This window comes from Dermochelys coriacea, chromosome 6 (assembly GCF_009764565.3).
Source record: "Dermochelys coriacea isolate rDerCor1 chromosome 6, rDerCor1.pri.v4, whole genome shotgun sequence".
In the NCBI taxonomy this organism is placed as follows: domain Eukaryota; kingdom Metazoa; phylum Chordata; order Testudines; family Dermochelyidae; genus Dermochelys; species Dermochelys coriacea.
Genome location: NC_050073.1, coordinates 52,776,416 through 52,796,744, shown reverse-complemented (window position 1 = coordinate 52,796,744; position 20,329 = coordinate 52,776,416). Strand labels below are relative to the sequence as shown.

Here is a 20,329-nt window from a genome sequence, read left to right as displayed (position 1 = left end):
CCCCCTGGCTGCCCATAAGCGCAAGAGTTGGAGGTGGGACATGCTGCTGCTTCTGGGAGCTGCACAGAGCAAGCCCCCGATCCTGCTCCCCAGCTGGAGCTTGAAACTGGATTAAAACATCTGAAAGGCCGGATGCAGCCCCCAGGCTGTAGTTTGCCCACCCCTACTCTATAGGATAGATCACCACCACCTTCAACTGAAGGATGAACCACTGCAAGAAACTGCATCTTTGGCACATCTGTCTATTTACTCAGTAGTATATATGTACACAGCCCACCAGACAGCTCTGTATTGAGCTCCCAGGCACAGAATGTGTCACCTCTCCTTAGGTTGTCATTTGTTACAATGCCAGGACACTGGCTGAGAGGGAACTGTTCCAGCTCCAAGTTTCACACCATGTAGGTGATTTTATTTTATAAGCAAAAGCCTTATAGTGAAATTATTCCATCTTTAATGGAAGCAGAGAGCAATTATTGCACAAAACACCATTTCAGTTATTCAGTCAGAACAGTTCAGGCCTCCACTAAATTTAACAATCGGATGATAATTGTGCATCTGATATTCTATTTATACGTGCTATAAAAAGCTGAGGGAATCAAAGATCTCTTCAGGGCCCAAGAGTTACCACATGTGCCAGCAAGGAATTACGTTTCCTCTTTACCCCCACATAGCATTGCTCAGTGCATTAGGGAATTCTGTTTTGCCTTTCACTGCTGGATGCAACATAAGCCACTGCCACGAGGAGTTTCAGAAGAGCCAAGACCATATGCTAGTTCCATTGTAGAGCACCTGGTGTTTGGGATGCATGACTGATGAGACTTCAGAACCAATACCATCTTCAAGACCACTGGGGAGGGTGTCAAGGTACCCGCGACATGTCACTTCCCCTCAATACGAGATCCTGAACTTGATGCCATAAGAACCTGATCATTCCAGGTATCTGTCAGGGGTGTAATAAGGAGCTGATTAAGTGTTCCAAGGAGTTCTTGGAAACAGGGCTTGGCAGAGTTGACTCACCCACTTCAACAGAATTTGAGACTTCCAAGTCCTAGAGAGTTGAAGACCCTCCTGCCTGCTCATAGACAGTCAATGATAGGAAGTCTCCCTAAGGAACTACATGATCTCATTAAATTCTCTCATTTAAAAGGAGAGTCCCATGTAATCATCAACTGAGAGTAAGGGCCCAGCACCTGCAGGCAATATAGAACCAACACACTTGGATTCTGCAGCACTTTACATCTTCAGATGGCAGCACAAAGTTAGCTAACCAAAATCAAGAAATATTCAAGAACCAGGTCCCACTCTCAGTCAATTAGAAATGGGGAAGAGCTGTCAACAATAGCTAGATTAGGTACAAGATGTTTAAGAGAATGTTTTAAAATCTTCAGAGGCAGCAAATCTTAAAATGCATTGAGGCCCATACTGATGGAGCCAATCAGCTAAATTGAAATGAATATATTTTATTTGCATCAGGGAAAAGGTGGGGGAGTGAGTTAAAGTCACTCCAAGTCACTCTTCCGTTTAGATAAACTCCTGGTCTAGACTACAGTTTGAGTGTTATGTTCAACTATTGTCTACCTTGCCTTCTAGTACATGCTCATCAAGACACACTACTTACATGTCCTAAAAATGGGTTAAGTTAGAGCCTAGCTCCCCCACTGGCAGTACCTCAACCAATTAACAGCCTTGTCTACACTAGGATTTAACATGTTAGATTACACCTTTTTTCCTACTGAAGACAAGGCTCTAGACTGCGTTAGTGGCAGGTTAGCCAACATGTGTTACCATGAAATTCCAGTCTAGACAAGGGCCCTAGATAGAAAGCAAAATGTGTCACCGTACATCTAGTTTAGAGTTAATATAGGAACCGAAACTCTAGTTAATTGACTGCCAGCTAATTCAAATTAACACAACTTGTCATATGCTAACCTAGACACTCCACAAGTGTTTCTTCTAGATTTGTTTTAAGATGAGCACTCTGGCAATTCACTATTTAAAACGGGAGCAAGAACTCTAGTCTAGACAGACCCTTCTTTGTGGGCCTGTAAAGGGGAAAAAAAAAAAAAAAAAAGTAAGTCCTCATCCCTAACATAGGTGCTGGAACTACAGGTCTGAGGGGTGCTGCCACACCCCCAGACTTAAAGTGGTTTCCATTGTATACAGGGTTTACAGTTTGGTTCAATGGCTCACAGCACCTGCATTATAAAAACCATTCCAGCACCCCTGCCTACCAAGATGTGCTAGGACACAGGCCAACCCCTTTCACCTTCCATCCAGAATGGCTGTGGTCATATCCAGGCCCACTCTTCAGGAACCAGAAAGATGATCTTCCAAATAGTCAAACCAAGTTGCTCAGTTACTCCATTTTACTCTAATGCATTCAGAGCTCATTCATTCAGGTTAGGGTTGCTAACCTTCCAAGACATGCTTTAAAACAAAAACAAAGACATTACATCATGTTGGGGGGGGGGGGGGGGAAATCTCCTAGAATAGCTTCAGAGTTGGCAACCCTAATTCTGGTCTGTTTCTACAGTAACGCCCTTCCCCAGCGCATACCTCTGAGGTGGGGGTGTGGGGTGAAGGAGGAGACTAGCTGGAGCCATTTGACTTTTGCCACTTCCACATATGAGCAGGCAGCCACCACATCTGATTCTGCACCACATCAAGTGCTATATCAGGATCGTTAATGAGAGGAGGGGATGGGGTGGCAGTTGCTTTGTGATGCCAAAAAGCGACTGAGGCTTGCTATTGAGGGCTCTGTCTGACCCACAGGGGCCCAGCATCTTGCTACTAGCCCCCTTACCCATTCTGTAAGTGTCATGGCCCCAGACAGCCATTGTTCCACTCCCATTATTCACCCCACGCCCCTCTCACAGATTCCCATTCAGCTGTCCCATCCAGGGCCCATTCTCACTAGCAGCAGTAAGAGACAGAAGGAATGGCCAGAAAGGCTGTACACTTTACCTTGTTTCATATGCAGTTAACCCCCTTCTAGATATGGGCCATTATTAGTTTAGCGCTTGTTCTGTGCTGCACAAGACCTTCAGTGAAGCCAGTTCCTGCCTCAAATAGCTTACAGTATAACAGGCAAATCAGAACACCAACCGCACATCCCAGAAGAAGGAAAAACTTGGGAGTTCATAAGGGTTTTTTGTGGGCCTTTCAGAGAAAGTGTATTTAGGGAAGATCTTGAACACAGGAAGAGGGTGGCAGCTTGATTGATTAATAGGGAGGGCCTTTTACACCAGGTGAGCAGCATGGGAAAGTGTTTGGAGTGTGAAGGGGGGGAGGGAGAACAGACAAATCAGAGCTACAGAGCAGAGTTTTGAAGGCTAGAGCCATGAAGTTTAAGAACTTTTTGTATTGTTGTAGCACTGCTCCCATTGTGCTAGTAAGAGACAGTCTCAGGCCTGAAGAGCTTAAAAGACCTGTTTCTTCTATTTAAGAGGGTGAGAGGAGAGCAGAGGCTCAAAAAGGTGAAGTAACTTGCAGGTCAGTAGCCTCCTTAGTCCCAGTACGGCACCCAGTCCCACTAAGCCATGCTGCCTTGTTGCAGAGGACAAAGGAAAGCCTGACTCAGTGACTGGGGAGGTAGAAGAAGAGGGTGATATGTCTTATCACAAGAGCACATCCTATCCTACAGGGAAGGATGAGCTGGTCCCACTTAGCCCTCCAAAAAACAGCTTGCAACCCAATACAACTTGCATACCAACATTCATATCTGGATGGCCAGCTCTGTGGGGGTTAAGGATAGAAGGTCTTGGCTGCAGGGCAAGGCAGAGCACGTAAACCTTACAGAATTATTGCACAATTACAATGGTGAGGCTAGGGCCTGGGCTCATCACCAGGTTCACACCCAGAGAATTCCATACCTATCTGATTTATAAACAAGCAGGGAAGTAGTTTCATAACTGCAGCAATTGACATGCATCTCCAGCTAAAGACCTGGCCCAGCTAGCCTGAGATATCAACAGTGAAACTGAGAACAGAGACTAGAGGCCACATTTCTCCCTGAAAACTGGCAAATTTATAACAGTAATGCCACTGATGAAAGAGCTTCTTGGTTCCTGGTTAACACACCTTGTGTGTAGCGTGCTGGGTGTCCTCACCGATGGACGTTACCCAAGAGTCCAATAATAGCTAAACCAGGAGATTCTCCACTTGCAGCACAGCACAAAGCCCAGCCAACCAGCAGCATCTTAAACCCAGACTATAGTCACTTTCTGTGTAAGCTTAGTACGAGGGCAGAGCCAAAACACACACCGTGCAGTTCAGCTTTTAAGTTACCTTTGACATCTCAGACATGCAAGTTTCTAGTCATCTATCAAAGAATGAGGCAGGCATTATGGCTGAGGAATGTCTATGTAAATCTAAACCCTAATGCAAATTAGCAGCCAATGTGGATATCAAAGTTTGGGCATCCATGTTTAATGGGTTATTTCTATACCCTGCCCCCTATATAGCATAGGGCTGTACATTTGCTTTTTTTTTTTTTTTCTGTTCAGGAAGAAATAAGTGAGCATCTTGTAATCTTCATATTTGTAATCGCCATACTTCTGAGCCCAGATTAGCACAACTCCCCTGCAGCTGAGAGGCTGTGTCTCTGATTTGCCCTAGCATATGGAAGTTTTTCTTGGATCTCTATGCCACTCCACAGCATTTGACCAAATGAAAACTAGCTCCTGGCAGAAGCTCACTAATAGACTGACTCCCCATGAAACACTACAAGATAACTTGCGTTGCTAAGGTCTAAAATGCCCCTCAGTGCTCTCATTCTAGCCCGCATGAGAGCTACTGCGTTGCTGAATGCAAGATGGACATTCCAAAGGATTTAGCACAAAGAAACATGGTGCAGTTCAAGTCAGTCACACTCCATGACTGGTAACAGAGAGGGTGTCTGTATAGGCAGTTAAGGTATGGAAGCGAGGGGATGCAGTCAACAGCTGAGACAGCTTAAGTGAAGTTCCTGCTCAGGTATGTGGCTCCCCACAGGAGATTTACCTACTCCCAATCTCAAAACACCTTTAGATTGCTCATAAGCCAGCCATCTAGGCTGCCAATTCACACCATACATTCCAACTGCAGAACAGATGGCAAGCTGCTCACCTGCTGCTCTGAAGTCACATATGCAAAAAAGGTGACTCCCTTCAGCCTTGAATAGGGAAGCCTTTATCTCAATAGCTAATGATCCTCCTTTTACAGGACAGCCAGCAGCCCTGATATCCTTACAGGCAAAGGCCAGACATGATATTCTCCAGTTCTCAATCACAGAAACTGTCATATTGGAACAAGTCAGTAATCTGTTCCATCCCCAACAGTGGCCACAGCCTTCACAAACAGGGATAACCTCTAACACATGATTGTGCAATGCTATATTGCAGAGTAGTTAGGAAATGTTTTTTCCTGACTCCAGCTGGTCAGCTCTTTATGCTCTGATAGATGAGGATGGATGGCCCTTGGAAGCTTTATTACAAATTCTGTAATCCCTAATGAACTGGCACTTTCCAGCTGTTATAGATACCAGATTAGCTATTTGCCTCAACATGGGGCAGCAAGTTTCACATGTTCAATACAAATATCATGCAACGTATTTTCTTTTGCTTAGTTCTAGTGCGGTTGTCTGAATTCTACAGGTTCTTCTGTAAATTGAAATATCCAGTTAGCGTCTGTGCCTCCTCTTTCCCTAGGAAGGTACAAGACACTGAAGACTGTTTGCCTCTTCCCTCCCCCTTCTTTTGCCTTGAATTAGTTTCAACTATCCTCCTTAAGGGCTTTCTATTTCTGCCATACCTGAGATGTGACTGAACTTGGACACAAGGTGAGGCTGCCCTTGGTTTATAGCATTTCTTATGGTTGTTCTAAATCCCTGTCTTGACAACCTAATGTTTTATTGCTGTTTTATCCTGTTTTATTGTCTGACTGCCACTACCCAGTAACCAGTCATCTTTGTAAATTGCCCACAGTAACCCCTCATCTTTCTTCTGGGAGATTATAGTGAATTCTGAAGCCATCAGTGTGCACAGGGAGTTCAAAGCACTCTTCCCAGTACCTTGCATTACACTTATCATGCTGCCCAGTTTTAAGTCAGCCATTGTCTTTACAATCCTCCCTACTCTTGAGTATCCTATGCCGAGTATTAATAAGTTCTGCCAGTGCTACCCTACCCAGCCCCTCTTCCATGGTGTATTGACCATCAGCCCTAACACAAGTGCCTGGGTGCCTCCACCATTAACTTCTTACCATGCTGAGACCTGCCTTTAACATCTACTCTATGCTTCTTAATCCCATCATTTGGGAGATATTTACAAGTTACCTGAAGAGCTGGAGGTTTAGATAATTTGTTGGTCCCATATAATTAAACAAAGGTCCCCAAAGGGAAGATGTTTCCTATAACTATCCCTCTAAACATCCATCTTTCTTTAATTATCATGATGGAGGAGTTCCCACTCCCGATAGCCCTAAATGAAAGGGCTAGGAATCCACAGAATCCCCTCTTTCTCCTAGTTTTGTCAACCGGACTTTTACCCTTTAACACAGTGAATTAGGTAGAGGAGAAGCCATTGGGCCAGATTTATCCCCCACCTTTACATCTTTAATGAAGGCAATGTGTCTTACAAAAAGACTACAGATCCCAGCATACTGTGCTCCAGGGCAGGCCAGTGTAGGAGTAACATGCCATTTAGATGTGAACCTGCGGTCCTGATGAGATGCAAATGAAGAACTCTTTAAAGGCTGAGATAGGTCAAGGGTCTATGGTAAGACACCTCATACGTTTCTTACCAAAACTAGATCTTTACATATTTAAAAGGAAGAGAAGAATTTGTTAGCCGAGTGAAAGCTGAGGGTCCATGCAAAGACCTAGACACAAGCCTATCACCACCTGTCCCACAGACATATTTACAGACCATTCCAACAACACTGCCTTCTGTGGGACTAATCTGCTCCATGAGTAGTTTGAATACCCCTTCCCACACTTTAATCTCAGATTTATTTACAGATCCTCCTCTTTTAAAGCTTCACACTTTGATGGACCCCATAGAAGCACAGGAAGGGAGCAGGATATAAAATGCCTGCCAAGCCTGAGACTGTTCTGAAGCAGGCCAGAACTTAGGCCATGTCTCTAAAGTACACAGTTTGCAGCAGTGCAGTTGTACTGATACAGCTGCGCCGCAGCAGCGTGTCTGGTGAAGATGCTCTATGCCAATAGGAGAGCGCTCTCCCATCAGCATAAAAATCCCACCTCCATGAGTGGCAGAAGCTATGTAGGTGGGAGAAGCTCTCCAGCCAACATAGTGCTGTGCGCACGTGAGCTCTTATGTCAGTGTAATTTATGTCGCTCAGGGGATGGAATATTCACCCCCCTGAGCAATACAAGTTTTACCGACGTAGGCTGTAGCATTGATATAACTTTAGAGCTCCTCTATGACACACCTCAAGCTCTCTCCCGAATTCAAGCATCTTCACAGCAAGGAGGAGGAGGAGCAGGAGCAGCAGCAGCTAGTGTCAAGCTAAGAACTCCACATGAAGTTCAGTCACACTGTATGAAGTCTTAGAATGAAAGGAGGAGGCACCCAGAGCAGAGGAGCAGATACAAGCACCTGGATACTGAGCTTTGAAGAGGCCCTGGTAGGGCATCTCAGCACAGGCAGGTGCAACAGGTTATGTTGCACCTGCCTTTGCTGAGAGACCAGACAAAGTGGCATGCTAACTGGAACGAGGACCGTCCAGATGAGCTGCATCGTTAAAGCTGTGAAATCTTCACAAGGGATGAGACTCCAGGCAATTGTGTAGGGCTAGCCCTATGGAAGAAGCTTTCATCTCACTCTGTTACATGCATGGGTATGAAACCGAGTGAATGCATCAGGCATCTGCCCAGCTGCCTTCACCCCATACTGAGAAGAGCTGGTTCCCTACTCCCAACCACAGTTTCACACTAATAACTCAGACTCGCAACACTGTGCACTCACACACAGAAGCAGGAAGTGTTTAGAGACCTTGTCATACACATGGCCCTGGGTGTTCTTCCCAGGAACTGCTGCTGGTCAGCACAATAGAGAAGATCAACCAAAGTCAAGCTAGGTTCTGGACCAAACCAACTGGGTTAAGTGGAACTGTTCTTCTAGTCCAAAAGACTTCTTCCCCATAGGAGGAAATTACACATGTGGTACTGATAACAGAAGAGGAAGTAAGAGAAAAAGCCATCCACTTCCATTAAATGGGGACTGTCCCTTAATCTTGATCTTGGTTTTCAGGGTGACTAATCACTACGTTTGGGGATGGGGGGGGAAGAGAAGGAGAGGTTTACACAGCGATGGGACATCCCAATGTGAACAAGCATCAAGGTACCTCAGGAACACAAATCTCATGTTTTTATAGAAGGGCTGGAACTGTTGCTCCACGTGAGACACTTGATACTAGACCCCTATATCAGTTTGTGCCTGTGCAGGAATTCAGACAGACATTCTTGTTAACTGCTGGAAATGGCCCACCTTGGATTATCACCACAAAAGGTTTTCCTCCTTCCCCTGCTCCTTCCTGCTGGTAATAGCTCATCTTAAAGTGATCACTCTCCTTACAGTGTGTATGATAAAACCCATCATTTCATGTTCTGTGTGCGCACGCGTATAAGTCTCCCCACTGTATTTTCCACCGAAGGCATCCGATGAAGTGAACTGTAGCTCACGAAAGCTTATTCTCAAGTAAATTTGTTAGTCTCTAAGGTGCCACAAGTACTCCTTTTCTTTTTTGCAAATACAGTCCAACATAGCTGCTACTCTGAAACCTGTGCAGGAATGGAAAGGATACTCCAGTCAGTTGTTCCAATCAAATCTAGTATCCTATGCTTGGGACACCCACAAGAGTGCCACCTGGAAGTGTCTCTGAGCACAGCCAAGCCAATTTGCTTCCTTTTCCACAGGTCCATGTCCCGTCAGCGTCTGCATGTACAGTGCTTGTTCAGCATCCTATAAAGCAGCAAGAATCTGTCACTTTTGCAGCCAGTTTGTCATCAAATACTTATATACACACACCAACATGTGTAACACCAGCCTCCTCTCCATAGTTCTTTGCAATACTATTTCTGCCATGGAAGTTGTGGCATTATAAAATAGTTCAATCTCACTAGTCTGTAGGAATCTAGCCACAGGTCTCTGATCTTCAGAGATCTGAGAAGGCATGTGAGCATGAGTATTGCATACTAATTCAACCTCACTGTATCACCAGACTCCAGTATCAGAGATTGAAGAAAAGCAGCATTTCCCCCCCACCCCACCCCCCACAGACAGAGGCAGCCTGGGGAGATGGTAGTATCCTAAAGCGAGAGTCCTATGTAGAGAGGACTTGTCACATATCCCACTTTCACTTGTGCAGAATCCACATGTGCTGCTAATCAGGCTATGTTCTCAGAAGCTACACAGGGTCACACCTGTTCAGTACTTGGATGGGAGACATCCAAGAGAACCCATGGTATTGCAAGTGGCAGCCGGGTGATTCTGTAATGGACACTCTTGGACCCAAGTCACTACTGTGTTAGTACCCCAGTGTTGTGGGCAAGGAACAGAGCCCCAGCTGCCAAAAATCTCAAGCTCTGTCCCCGAGTTTAAAAAAGATTCAAAGATATATCTTGTAAAGCTTCCAATATTCCAAAGACCTGCAGAAGAAATGTGTATCCAAAAAACTCCTCTAGTTCACCAACAGAAGTTGGTCCAATAAAAACATTACCCCGCCCATCTTGTCTCTGAAAACCATGGGGACAAAGGACAAAATATACAGGGGCTGCTGTATTTTCAAACCACCATTTGTTTAAAGTGAAGTTGCCACAGAGTTCCCAAAGTCCTGCAGAATCCAGTGGCCTTGCAGTAGGATTTAGATGCAACTCCCATGAGTCCTCTCTCAGACTGTAACAGACTCATTACAACTCCTACGGCAAAGTGGGTCATTCACAGCCAACATCTATACCTCGATTTACAATGGATGCTCTCAGCCATTACCAACATCCTTTTTAGATGCAACAGGCTGGACCATTTCCAGAATTGGTCATATTCAGTACAAGTCTCTGCAGATCCTGTTATGACCTCTAACAGAATTAGAGCCCCATTATCAAGCCACCCAAGTACCATTAGTGTATAATTGTGGCACACTCATGCCCTGGAAGACTCCAAAGCAAGGCAAATATATTTTAAAAGGGTTAGGAATAACTATACTGAGCCAAGGGGAAAAAAAACAAAACAAAACACGTGGCCTGTAGAGCTCTCAGCTCCCGGACACCAAGACAATTTAAAAAAAAGCTCATCACACTTCCAGACAAAAAGAAGGATCAGACATTCACTTGAACAAAGGCAGCATGTGCAGCAATACTAGGCAGGATAACATACAACTTCTTAGGCCATATGCTGATCACCAAATAGGGTCAGAAATAAAACCTACCAACTATTTAAGTTCCTGCATGGTTTCCATTGAGGGGTATCTGGGTAGCTAAACAGACAAGTTATGCCAAAAGAGTAGCGTACACATCCCCTGCCCTAGCGATAACTAAAAGCCTGAAAGAACAGGTGATCCTTGCAATCCAAAAGGCATAGTTTAAGACTAGGGCAAGCAGTGGGTCATCATAAGTTCAAAAAGCCGGCTTCCTTGGAGAATGTCCTGCTGCTGGTCCTGGACAGTTGCGGAGCATCCCAGCAGATTTTTTCCTGTGTGTCCTATCACAGCGGTTATGTCATCTCTAAAATCGAAGGGTCCCAGACTACTTGGTATCCTAGAGTTACCTTTCTCTGAAGCATTCAGCACCAACACTGAAAATTACAGTTGAAAAAGCTTAGATGGCCACTAGGTCAAGGTTTCCATTGCACTTCAGACTGAAGCCACTGTGGTATATACAGTAGAACCTCAGAGTTCCAAACTGACCAATGAACCACACACCTCATTTGGAACTAGATGTACACAATCAGGCAGCAGCAAGACAAAAAATGCAACTATAGTACAGTACTGTGTTAAATGTGAACTACTAAAAAAAAATATAAAGGGAAGCAGCATTTTTCTTCTGCATAGTAGTTTCAAAGCTGTATTAAGTCAATGTTCAGTTGTAAACTTTTGAAAGAACCACCATAATGTTTTGTTCAGAATTACAAACTTATCATAAACCACCTCCATTCTCAAGGTGTTTGTAACTCTGAGGTTACACGGTGTTATAGGGTACTCTGCGAGGCAGCAGAATACAATAGCATCACTGAACAGCAAGGCAACAGTGTCACTTTATACAGCTCTAGCAACACTACATCTGGCATACAGTATTCAGTTCTGGGCACCACATTACAAGATATTGACACAAGTTGGAGTTTAGAAAAGATCAGGCCAAAGAGCAATCAGGAAGCTGGAGAGAATGACATATGGGGAACAAGTGAGCTAGCTTGGTAACAACCAACTAACAAGACTGGCTGGTGGAAGAAACACCATGATAATCACCTGTGTTAGTAGAGAGGCAAACATCAAGAAGGGAGAGAGGTTAGACAACTTTGTACCACAGGAAGCAAGATTTATTAGGCTGGATAACTATCACACCAGTGTCCCAACAGTCAGAGGTGACAGGCTGATGGGAGGAGCCTCAGGTGATATCCTTGCACCAGATTGCACAAGGCCCAGTGAACTATCAGGAACAATCCTGCACTGGTAGTAAAATGGGACTTTTCCCAACTCTAGCTTCTGGGATAAACTGGCATGGCTGAATGAGATCAGAGGACCTGCCTCCACCGCAGCTAAGGCCTAGTAACTTAGCAGCAGCTGCTGCATTCCAGCAGGAGAAACCCTCCTGGAGCAGCTACAAGTCCACCTTCATTCAGGGCAGTCATAGAATATCAAGGTTGGAAGGAACCTCAGGAGATCTAGTCCAACCCCCTGCTCAAAGCAGGCACAATCCCCAATTTTTGCCCCCGATCCCTAAATGGCCCCCTCAAGGATTGAACTCACAACCCTGGCTTTCGCAGGCCAATGCTCAAACCACTGAGCTATCCCTCCCCCGAAAGTGTTTTTATTTTTCTTCCTGCTTGTTTTGTTAGAGTGGTCATAGAATATCAGGGTTGGAAGGGACCTCAGGAGGTCATCTAGTCCAACCCCCTGCTCAAAGCAGGGCCAATCCCCAATTTTTGCCCCCAGATGGTCCCCTTAAGGATTGAACTCACAACGCTGGGTTTCGCAGGCCAATGCTCAAACCACTGAGCTCCTTTCCCATTACAGTGCCATTGCTACCTTGAGTTTAAACCCACACCAGGAACAGCTTTTAATGAAGCCAGCATGGCAGAGTAAAGGCAGCTCCCAGCAGACGCAGCTGTTTGGCCAAGCGTCAGACGGAAGTGCTCTGAAGTAAATAACCTTCCTAAGGAAGAGTCCTCTGTGGCAGGTCAAATTAGCTCCATTTAGTAAACGCTAGCGAGAGGTTATTTATATATAGATCTAGCATTGCAATGGTACCCGCTTGCACCGAAAGACAAACTCCATTCAACGCAGATCTTTTGACGTTTTCCTCCAAAACAGGCAGCCGAAGAAAGAGCCAGAATCGCTGCTGGCTAGTTGCCCCCTCGGACAGCTCAAGCCCCTCCAGGCTGGGATCGCTCGTTCCCACGGGCAGCCCCTAGCGCGCTCTCGGGCCCTGCGAAGTAAATGGCCCACGGGCTGGATTCTAGCCTGAGGGGCTGCCCGAGAAGTACCCCCACAGGGCCCCCGCCTTGCCAGACGGGCGCCTTGCCCACGGGGGGGTTTTCTGATCCTCCGCTTTCTCTGCAAAGTTCATACGGAGTTTCCCCACCCCTCAGCTTGTGAAAGCCTCGATACGCTTCGGTCCAATCTCGCCCACTAGGAAAGTCCCCCTCGCTGACACACACACACGGGGATTGCGCTAGGGAATCTCCCAAACTTGGGGGGGCGGGGGGCGAGAAGAGACCGCAGCGAGCTGATTTACAATACCAGCAGCTCCTTCCGCGAAATGCCCATCGTGTTTGGCCCCAGATCAAGAGAAACCAAACCAGCCCTGCTACGCGCTACGGGGCTCGATGCCTCCACTTGGCCGGGGGGGGGGGGGCACAGCCCTCCGCTCTCCAACCCTTCCACGGGAGGGGGGGGGCAACGCTGCTTGGGGGCAGAGACCCCCCCCCCTCCGGGGAGATCTGGGGTCTGCTGGAGCATGAGCAACCTTCCCCCCCCCCACTCACCCCACGCTGGGCCTTTGGGGGCCCCAGCGGGATCGTCAGCAGCACAAACCGGAGAGGTCGCTGAATGCAGCGGGGAGACCCGGCGCTCCCGCCCCATTGGCAGGCGGTTACGGGGCCCGGACACCCCGCTTCACGGCCGTTAAGGATCCAGGCCTCCGGGAAGCTGCTGGGGGGGGGGGGCCGCTGAGAAAGCCCGGGAAGAGCTCCGTGCCCCGGGAGCGGGGACCCCCTTTGAAAGGTTCGCTCCGCCCCCTACACAGCGGCGGGCCCCTCTCCCCATCTCGCTCGCTCGCTTTCCCGGGAAGTTGCCAAAGCGCGGCCCCTCTGCCGGCTCTGCCCCAGCGGCTCTGCCCCGGCCCGGGAGCGAGCGAGCGAGCGAGCGGCGCCTGCTGGGGGGGGGGCGGGGAAGGGCGCCGCGCTCTCACCTGCCGCTGGCACCGAGCGACGCGTCACAGGCGCCTTCCCTCGCCGAGCCGCCGTCGATGTGGCTCCTGGCTTGCCCCGGCTGCTTTCAGTTCTTCCGACCAGGAGGAGTCAGCTGCAACCGCCAACCCCCGGGGGCAGGTCGGAGACGCCTCCTCCCCCCTTTAACCCTTCCCCGTCCCAGCCCAGGCTGAAGCCGAGCCAGCCAACCCCATGGCTTCCGGCAGCCGCGCGTCGCCTGCGAGCCCGCTTTAACCCTCCCTCCCGCAGCGGCTTTCGGCGCTGATCCGGGCTCGGCTCCTTTCCTGCCGTGCCGAGCTGTGCCTTGAAGGGCAGGAGAACGCGCCGTCGCCCGGCTGCCTTTGGACTTTGATCCCTAGTCAAAGGGGCTGCTGGGCAGTGGGTCTGGGCGCCCTTAGCGTGTAGATTTCTGTAGGGGGGATTGCTATACAGGGCCAGCCCGCTCCTCTCTCTTTCCAGTGCTGCCAATCCCAAGCGTTCAAACCTCCTGGGTCAGGCCCCCAAGATTATGAAACGGGTTTAAAAACCAGGAGGCTGTACTTGCATCCCTAGCTACATAAATGGGATTGTTTTGATTTGTCTTAGAGTGCACTGGCTTCAGGTTTTCAGGCTTTTCACTGCAATCCTGAGGGCTAGGAACTTACTTGAAAGGGGAAAAAAAAGGTTGGGGGGGAAAGCTGAGATTTTCACTTCATCACATGCCTCCAGGAGCTGGGGCTTTAAGATAAACACCAATCCTTTGAAGACTTGTGATAAAGTCACAAGAGTTGGCACCATAGCTTTTCTTTCTCTCTCTCTCTCTCTCTCTCTTTAGTGAAAGCTATTTTTAGTAATAATAATTTTTAATAATATTTTTAATAATTTTTTAATAATTTTAATAATTACCTTTTTAATAATTACCAGAAATATCTTTTCCCCTTTGCCTTATATATTTCAGAGCAGAAAACACCTCATCATCTTTCCTGTCACATTGATACCAGAGACATTCCTCTCTGGATTTGCTTTGTGTCTCCTACTTCCCACCTCTACAGCTGATTCTAGAGCTACATCTACACTACAGACTTCTGCAGATATAGCTATGTCGGTTAAGGGGGTGGACGATCCCTGACTGACCATAGCTAAGCCTGCACAAGTCCCTAGTATAGATGACCAGTTCCGCTTCTTTCACACATGGAGGGTGGTTTTAATGTACCATACAGAGTTCAGCTTTGCCAGTTGAGCTCTGTCCCATACACTAGGGGTACATCTACACTGCAGTCATAGGGTGTGATTGCAGTATCAGGCATACCCAAGTTAGCTTTAACCTAGCTAGTTTAGGTACTCGAGCAGTGAAGTGGCAGCACAGAGCATGGGCTGTACAAGCCCACCCAGAACCCCAGGTAATTACTTGGCTGGATAGCCCATGCTGAAGCCATGCTGCCATGGCTTCACCTCTACTGGTACCCAAGCTAGCTAAAGTTAGCTCGAGACTGTCTATGGGAGCTATAGTCACACCTCATAATTGCTGTCTACACATAGGTTAGGAGTGCTTTGCAAGTATAGTTATATAGGTACTCCTACACTGGTAAAGTGCTCCTAGTGTAGACAGGTTTCAGAGTAGCAGCCGTGTTAGTCTGTATTCGCAAAAAGAAAAGGAGTACTTGTGGCACCTTAGAGACTAACAAATTTATTAGAGCATAAGCTTTCATGAGCTACAGCTCACTTCATCGGATGCATCTAAGGTGCCACAAGTACTCCTTTTCTTCTAGTGTAGACATGATCTACATTTGGTAAACGTTAGAACACACAAAAATTGTATCTCTTGAAGTATACCAGTATAGTTTAAATGGTACAATCCCCAGAGTGGCTGCAGTTAAACATCAGAACAAAGGTGCTTATATGTGTATGGCTTATTTCTGTATGGGCAGGGGTTCAAGCTTACCAGTATAAGGGCTTGTCTACACTTAAAACACTATAGCAGCACAGCCGCACCACTGCTGTAATGCTTCAGTGAATACACTACCTACAGCAAGAGAAGGGGTTCTGCCATCTGCGTCGGTAATCCACCTCTCAGAGAGTTGGTAGCTAGGTCAACAGAAGAATTCTCCCATCAACCTAGCTCTGTCTACACCGGGGGTTAGGTTGGTTTAACCACATCACTTGGGGGGTGGATTTTTCACCCCCTGAGCTATGTAGTTATACTGATCTAATTTCCTAGTGTAGACCAGGTTACTGGTATTACTGCATCCATATTAGGGATTGTATTGGTATAACTGTGTCAGTAAAAATTCACATCCCTAATAGAAATAGTAAAACTGGTACAAAATCTGTGTGTAAACGAGGGCTAAGAGTCTGCCTAAGTTTTGGACATTTCACAGGGTCACTAGTATGCAGTTTTTGTATAGGGATCTATAGTAAACTTGTTTTCCCCAGTGACTCATGTTTAACCACTAGCACTTGGCCCTTCCCTCCCGTCACTGGTTGTACACACTTGACTTGAACCTCTATGTAAATACAACCACAATTTAAAAAGAAAGAAAGAAAGAAAGAAAGAAAGAAAGAAAGAAAGAAAGAAAGAAAGAAAGAAAGAAAGAAAGAAAACAAACAAAACCGCTGGCTGTACAAGTGCACAGGAGCTAGAGAATGAAAGAGAGAGACATAGACAACAAGTATCTGGCTTCTCTCCTTCCGTCACAACTAAAATTTTGATCTGTCTCTCTGAAATCTCCTCATGAATGTCCAGCTGTCAACTTAGGCCATGTCTACGCTAGGGGTATGTCTGCACTACAAACTTATTTGTAATAGCCTACCTTGCTTGTCATCATGAAAGGTTTTCCCCCTCCCCCTCCCCCCCCCGCTGCTGGTGATGGCTCATCTTAAGTGATCACTCTCCTTACAGTGTGTATGATAAAACCCATTGTTTCATGTTCTCTGTATGTGTATATAAATCTCCCCACTGTATTTTCCACCAAATGCATCCGATGAAGTGAGCTGTAGCTCACGAAAGCTTATGCTCAAATAAATTTGTTAGTCTCTAAGGTGCCACAAGTACTCCTTTTCTTTTTGCGAATACAGACTAACATGGCTGCTACTCTGAAACTACAAACTTATGTCAACCTAAAGCTATGTCTACACTAGCACTTTTGTTGGTATAACTTATGTCGCTCAGGGGTGTGAAAAAAACCACCCCTCTGAACGACGCAAGTTACACTGACAGAATCGCCGGTGTGGACAGTGCTATGTCAGCAGGAGACGCTCTCCCACTGACATAGCTACCACCGCTCATTGCAGGTGGTCTAATTATGTTGACGGGAGAGCTCTCTCCCGTCAGCATAGAGCATAGAGTGGCTGCACGAGAAATCTTACAGCAGTGCAACTGCATCAGTGCCGCTGTAAGGTCTCTAGTGTAGACATGGCCTAAGTTACATCGACATACAGCCACTGCAGTAAATAAATTGCTTTTGCATGTCCACACTGTTGTGCCTGTGTCAGCACTGGGTGTCCTCACCAGGAGCATGGGCACCAATTGAACTGTCAGTGTAAGGCATTGTGGGATGGCTTCTGAACACCAGCAACAATCGATGTAAGTGACGCAGTCGATGTAAGTGACACTGAGTCAACCTAACTTCATCGACCTAAGTTCTATGTCTCTTGTGGTGGTGCAGTTATTAAATCGGCGTAGCAGGTGAGTTACATTGGCGGGAGCAACATTTTAGTGTAGATGCTTACAGAGTTAGGTTGATGTAAGCTGTCTTGGGTCCACCTAACTCTGTGTAGATCAGGGCTAGGAGTGCTTTACCAATATAAGAATACTGGTCTACTTTACCAGCAAGGGGCTTCTAGTGTGAATTCAGCTATACCGGCAAAGCTCCACTCTGTATTAGTATAGTAAAAACACCCCCACAAGTGAAACAAGCTGTGCTTGTGAAAGAGCAGTTTTGCAGGTATAACTGCATTAACACTAGGGGCTTCTGCTAGCACAGCTGTGTCAGTCAGGGATCACTCCTCTCCACCCCTCTGGCTGACATAGCTATACAAACAGGGCCTTCACCTCAACAAGGCCAAAGCAGAGCTCTTATTCTTTCCCCCCAAGTTTTTGTTTTTTTCTCGTGGACAACGCCATCATCCTGCCGGTCACTCAGGCCTGTCACCTGGACACTGTGCCCAAATCTTGCCTGCTTCTTGGTGTATAACATCTCTAGCATGTGGCCTTTCCTCTCCATTCACACAGCTACATGGCTCATCCAGGCCCCCATCATCCCACTTCTCTCTGCTGCAACCTCCTCCTCTCTGACCTTGGCAGTTTCCACCTGGTTCCACTTATAGCCATTCAAACTGCCGCTGCACAGTTCATTTTTCCTGGCTTGTCACTTTCACCACATCACCCATCTCTTTGTCCCCCTCCACTGATCACTTTTTATTCACCACACAACAAACACAAGCTCCTTGTCTTCACATTTATGGCCCTTCACAACCTATCCCCACTCTAGCGATCATCTCTTATATCAGTGGCTAGAAAGGGGCGGTAGTTCCTGTGGCCGTGGTGGCAATTCGGCCGCAGCTTCTCCCCTTTGTCGGCCACGGCGGCAAATTGGCCGCAGCTTCTTTCTTTTGCCATCTGCGGCGGCAGGTTTTTTCACTGCTTGGGGCGGCAAAACCTGTAGAGCTGGTCCTGGCTGTGGGGCTTTAAAATTACAATGTAGACATCTGGGCTCAAGCGGAAGTTTAGGCTTTAAGACCCCAAAATGGGGGAGGCACTCAGTGCAGCCAAGCTCCCAGAAGGGAGCCGGGAGCCTCCAGGCAGCAGCCGGGCTCCTCATGGACAGTGGGGAGCCTCCATGCATCCAGGTTCCCCATGGGGAGCTGGGAGCCCAGTCAGTAGTCCGACTGGGAGCAGGGAATCTGGGCAACAGGATGGCTGGGAGTGGGCAGCAGGGTGGGTGCAGCCAAGCTGGGAGAAGGGCGCCCAGGAGCAGCTGGGCTGGAGCTGGAGCCCCACACCCACCCTGCAGTGGCTACCCAGCTTCCTTGTCAATTTGATGGCTCCAGTATGCACTAGAAAATTAGGTTGGTTTACCTATGTTGCTCAGAGGTATGAAAAATCCGCATCCGTGAGCAGTGTTGTTAAGATGACCTAAATCCCCATATACACAATGCTAGATTAATGTCAGAGTTCTTCCATAGACCTAGCTACTGCCTGTTTGGGAAGTGGTTTACCTATACCAATGGGAGAACCCCTCCCATCAGCATAGGTCGTGTCTACACTGAAATGCTACAGCAGCACGGCTGTGCCACTGTAGCATTTTAAGTCTAAGCAAGCTCTTAGTCTTTGCTGCTAAACAGCTGCCATGTTATACCACAGAGGGTTCATACTCAGTGAAACAGCCCTGCAAGCTCTAGTCGGCTGCCACGGGCCAGCCACTGGTGTCTACTTGCTGTGCAGACATACCCAGAGTGGCCTCTTTTCTGTGATGGACAACATGATCCCTTAAGTATAATTTGCACATCAGTTTAAGTTTGTAACAGCTTTTGTGATTCTTTTTGGTGCAGGTCACAATGTACATGAGCTAACCCATGGTTATGAAATATATTAAATATTTTGTTGGTTAAACAGCATCTGCACCGTAGGTTGTCAGTGTGTCATCTCAGAAACTGTTTCATAAAGTGGACCAAGGAGCCAACACCTACACACAATACAATTTGTTGGCTATGTTGGCAGAGTCCGTGCAGCCATCTCTAGTATAGCATGGGTGTTTTACACATTACACACAGGCATGGATCCCACCCAGTTGTGAGCTGCTCTGTTGCTCCTGACCCAGTCGTGTCCAAACTTGTGTTCCTGGATGGTGATTGTGCTGGGGAGAAAATGTGTATGGAAAACATGCTGCCTGAGCTACACCCTACAGTTTTAAAAATGAGGTGCTTGAATCAGACCCAAACTACAAAGAGGAGATACGGGCACCATCTCCCCAGTTGCCTTCAGCCACTTCTCTTGCACCTCCAAGTGCAGGGATGAATGCTCGGAGTAGCTGCTGTCCCTTCGTAGCTGCTCAGCTGCTCCCCTGCTGGCTTCCCACTGCATCACGGGTGGTGGAAAGAAACAGCTCTGGCTGGTTCACTACTTCCCTGCTTTGCTTTAGTTGCGTCTTTGGAGCCGCAGAGAGCAGGATAAGAACTCAACTAGCTTTGCCTAAGCCTGGGGGAGCACACAGCAAAGGCTGACTCAGCCACTCCAGGCAACATAGAAGAAGAGAAAAAGAAGAGCAGCAACAAACAGATCTGGGCCCTCATTCTCTTCCGTAGACTAATTAGAGCAACTTAGGGACTGTTGTGCTCACATGCACCAGCTGGCAACAGTCTTCTATGGACTATATGCTAATTGTGGACTGTATCCCAGTACCCATGGAACAATCCCTTGCCCCTGAAATGGCCCCTGTGCCAAGGGTTGAGGGGAGAGAAATGTAGAGCCAATGACACTACCTCTGATCCAGTTGGGCTCTCCATTCAGACAGTATAAAAGAAGTGGAACGGGGCAGAGAATCTGTCTAGAGTATTGATTGTGGCAGCTGACCTGTAGGCCATCAGGCCAAAGAGTGACATGTTATGGGGATTTTATAGCATTTTATCAGTTACAAGGCTGGTAGTTTACTAGCCAATTGTAGAACTCAAACACAGTTGGCTCAGAAGTCTGACACTATGAAAATAAC

General features: G+C 47.2%; 1 protein-coding gene across 6 annotated transcripts in view; it reads right to left on the bottom strand.

Moving 5' to 3' along the window:
* The window catches only part of CD82 (CD82 molecule), a 61,620-nt gene extending 47,666 nt beyond the window's left edge, over nt 1-13,954 (bottom strand). The window contains exon 1 of one of the 6 annotated variants that reach the window (XM_038406985.2): nt 13,625-13,954. The gene's annotated coding sequence lies outside the window, so the exon portion shown is untranslated. Of the gene's footprint in view, nt 1-2,266; nt 2,425-2,964; nt 3,193-11,460; nt 11,523-12,462; nt 12,725-13,624 lie in introns of those variants that run through there. The other 5 variants (XM_043517736.1, XM_043517733.1, XM_043517734.1 and 2 more) reach the window with 5 other exon arrangements.
* Between the last annotated feature and the right edge of the window lie 6,375 nt (nt 13,955-20,329).